At 41.1% G+C, this 4,238-nt stretch overlaps 1 non-coding gene across 1 annotated transcript; it reads right to left on the bottom strand.

Moving 5' to 3' along the window:
• Window positions 1–2,034: 2,034 nt before the first annotated feature.
• LOC141669065 (small nucleolar RNA R71) lies at window positions 2,035–2,141 on the bottom strand. The gene has a single exon (XR_012553364.1). It is a non-coding gene; the product is annotated as a small nucleolar RNA R71 (small nucleolar RNA).
• Between the last annotated feature and the right edge of the window lie 2,097 nt (window positions 2,142–4,238).

Here is a 4,238-nt window from a genome sequence, read left to right as displayed (position 1 = left end):
TATGGCAATATCAATCTGGTGAAAGTCATCATTGAAAAAGTAGCTCTAGTCTCAGGACTTAAACACAATTTGTTAAGTGTGAGTCAAATCTGTGACAGAGGTTATTGATAAGTGGATTTTATATCCACTTGGAATGCTTTATTACAAGCTTAAATTGGTGTTTTGGACTCAAGTTGTTGGTATTTTGATGTGTTTTTGTGTTATTGCATTTCAGGTATCAGTTAAATGAAGAAAAGAGCTTTTAAAGGAAATATGATGAAAAGTAATCAGAATTGGAAGCCAAGGCCATTGTCAAGTTATAGAGAATCTCAATAGCTTCGCGTGGGCAGTTGAATCGCCTAATTCTGACGAGTAGAACTCAAGTTATGGCCAAAACAAGATTCATTAGAATATTTTTCCCAGTCAGTAGCTAAGCGCCCGCTCAGCAGAGCTGAGCGCCCGCTCAGAGAGCTGAGCGGCCGCTCAGGAGGCGGCTGGTCGCTGATTTCGCTGAAAAAACCTTTTTTGAGTAGAATTTGACGATTTTAAGGGTCCAGGTCCACTAGGGGCGTATATATACTTTAAAAAAAGGGTTTTCATCATCCGGGAAGATTGGGATACCAAGGAGAAGGCCTAGAAGCACAGAACAACTCCGAAAAAGAAGATCTTGTTTTCAACTTGTGATTTTTTGAATTAGTTGTAACTTTGGATGCTCGTTTTCGTTCTTGTTGAACCTAGATCTAGTTTATTCATACTTTGATTATTATTTAATTTATTAAGACCTTGTTTATACCATGCTTTCATTGAAACCCATGGTGACGATGAGTTCGATTATGGGCTAATCGTTGTCATGGGATTCTAGTGGATTTACTTATGGATTTCAATAATTAATTATTTCGATATCTTGGTTTGTGGTGATTGATTGATATCCTTGTATTGGTTGTGCTTATTCGTCTTATGTGCGTAGCTAACATATAAGATAGCGTGTTAATCTCTATTGAAGCGACCGTGAATATAGAGGTTTAGAACTTGCCATGCTAGCATAGGTTCATGTATGTGTATGCATGATTCGTAGGTAACTCTAACCGTTTTACTTGCCCTATGTAATCAAGATAGATAACTTGTTCTTAAACCGTTATGTTGTCAAATTCTATAGACATATAGGGTCTCAATATAATTGGTGCATATTCAGCTTCTATCTCTTTTGTGGATGTCTGGTAGAATGGTACTCGTGCAATGAAAGTTGGCGTTTATCAGTTTCGTGTTATCTGATTAGTGTCATCACCATCACATGCTAAGGTTAAGAATAATAAGGCTATTGAATGAAGTATTTAATGAAGTTAGGATCCCATATTTATCATATATATTAATTTAACCTCAATTCTCTTAGTTTGTTATTTAGTATAATCTCTTAGTTTAATAAAAACCCAATTTGTTATTTGTCTTAGCATTGAGCGATAACCATACATTGTTGCATAGGTGCATAAATTGAACTTAACCTAAACCAGTCTCTGTGGGAACGAATCTGATTTATATCTTATACTACTTGCGAACGCGTATACTTGCGTGAATATTAGCGCGTGTCATCAGTGGTCGTTAAAGTTCACTGACTCGGATTCTTTTACTTTCACGGTTTATTTGTTTGTGTTTCAGGTACTCATTATAATGGGAGATCCAGCAGCACGAACGAAAGCCTTGATGGATTTTTCTCAACCCAAGATCAATGACATTCAATCTAGTATTGTCCGGCCAGCTATCACAACTAATACCTTTGAGATCAAGCCTGGCATAATTCAATGGGTACAGACTTCAGTCCAGTTTGGGGGTTCTCCAATGGAAGATCCCAATACGCACATTAGGGATTTCATTGAGATCTGCGACACCTTCAAGTTCAACGGTGTTTCCGAAGATGCTGTGAAGCTGAGACTATTCCCATTCTCTTTGAGGGACAAGGCTAAGAGCTGGTTACACTCTCTACCAGCTGGTTCGATTACTACTTGGGAAGATCTTGCTCAGAATTTTCTTACTAAATTCTTCCCTATGGCGAAGACAGCTGCAATGAGGAACGCTATTACTCAATTTGTGCAGCAAACGGGAGAATCGCTATGTGAAGCTTGGGAGCGCTATAAGGAGATGCTTAGGAAGTGTCCTCATCATGGAATTCCTGATTGGATGATCATCACTTGTTTTTACAATGGGTTGGGAGCACAGTCCAGACCCATGCTCGATGCAGCATCAGGCGGAGCATTATGGGCAAAGAGCTATAAGGAAGCTTATGATCTAATTGAACTGATGGCTGCTAATAAATATCAGTATCCAACCCAGAGATATCCACAGGGCAAGGTAGCAGGAGTACTTGAGGTGGATACAGCTACGGCTATCACTGCTCAACTAAAGGCGTTGTCTATGAAGATCGATTCTCTGGCTAACTATGGTGTTAAGCAGATAATTAGTGTTTATGAGCTATGTGTAGGTCCGCATGCGACAGAGCAATGCGCTATATCTAGCGACTCAGCTCAGTTTGTGAGCAACTTTCAGAGATCGCAACAACCAGTTCCAAACACTTATCATCCTGACAACTGGAATCATCATAACTTCAGCTGGAGCAACAATCAGAATGTGATGCAACAGCCATTCCAGCAGTTTGGAAATAAGCTATTTAACCCTCCTGGTTTTCAGTAACAATTTACACCAAGACAACAACTCCAACTTCAACAACAAACTCATGATGCAGGTCTATCTTCGAATGAAAAATCTGAATTAGAGGAGTTGAGGCTTATGTGCAAAAACCAGGCTCTTATATGCCAAAGCCAAGCTGTTTCTATCAAGACTCTGGAGAACCAAATAGGGCAAATTGCTAATGCCTTATTAAATCGACCACCAGGAATGCTTCCTAGTGATACAGAAGCCAATCCAGGAAAGAGGGAAGTTGAAGAACATCTGAACGCCATCACCTTAAGGTCTGGAAAGGTCGCAAGCCCCCAAATACAGCAAGACGAAGAGCCTGAAAAATCTCAAGATTCAGAAAATGCAGTTGTGGCTGAAGAAGATGTGCAGAAGGAAGTAGAGGTGGAACCAAGGAAGACTACTGTGGAACACACTCCTCCTGAGGGTAATACAGGGGAGAAACAGATCTATCCTCCACCTCCTTTTCCAAAGAGGCTGTAGAAGAAAAATCCGGATAAGCAGTTTGAGAAGTTTTTGGAGGTGTTCAAGAAACTTCATATCAACATACCTTTCGCTGAAGCTCTTGAGCAGATGCCTAGCTATGCGAGGTTTATGAAAGGTATTCTCTCTCGGAAAGTGAAGCTCGATGACTTAGAGACCGTTGCTCTAACGGAGGAATGCAGTGCTGTGCTGCAACAGAAGTTGCCTCCAAAGCTTAAAGATCCTGGAAGCTTCACTATTCCTTGCACCATCGGAAACTTGTCGTTCGACAAGTGTTTATGTGATTTAGGAGCTAGCATCAATCTGATGCCCTTATCTATCTTCAAGAAGCTTGGTCTGCCTGAGCCGAAACTAACATACATGTCATTGCAACTAGCTGACCGTTCCATCGCTTATCCACGAGGTATAGTGGAGGATGTCTTGGTCAAGGTGGATAAACTCTTCTTCCCTGATGACTTTGTAATTCTTGATTTCGATGAAGAAAAGAAGATTCCCATTATCTTGGGAAGACCATTCTTGGCTACAGGCCGAACTATGATCGATGTGCAAAAAGGAGAGCTTACGATGAAGGTTCATGATCAGAAGGTCACTTTCAATGTGTTCAAGGAAATAAAATTACCCACAGCTAAAGAGGAGTGCTTTAAAGTAGAGCAAATTCAGGTTTTGAATGCACCTCTGTGGAAGAGGAAGTTGGATGTGCCATTCGATTCTCTTGGGTTAGCAGAGCTGAAAATTTCTCAGGATCGTCTCGAGTCGTCTATTGAAGATGCTCCTACACTTGAGCTCAACCCACTACCAAATCACTTGAGTTATTCATTCTTAGGTGCACCCCCTGACAAGGGGTTGGGATATATCTTTGATGATGTAGAGGGTAGCCGAACGGATCCTCCAGTGCCTATAGAGGGTTCTTCTCATGTGTAGCAGGTAGTTGATAGGACTGGTGTTGGTGACGAGCAGTACAGGCGAGTAATTAGGCATATGGAGGCCATGCACGACATTCACCGTCATTTTGCTGAAGATTTGACACATGCTTTCGGTACTATTTTTCGAGACACTAGTGGCGAGGTTGATTGGCCACCTGATCCTCCACC

The sequence above is a fragment of the Apium graveolens genome, chromosome 6 (assembly GCF_009905375.1).
Source record: "Apium graveolens cultivar Ventura chromosome 6, ASM990537v1, whole genome shotgun sequence".
NCBI classification, from domain to species: Eukaryota; Viridiplantae; Streptophyta; class Magnoliopsida; order Apiales; family Apiaceae; genus Apium; species Apium graveolens.
The sequence above is the reverse complement of the archived record's forward strand: the minus strand, read 5'-3'. Positions and strand labels throughout refer to the sequence as shown.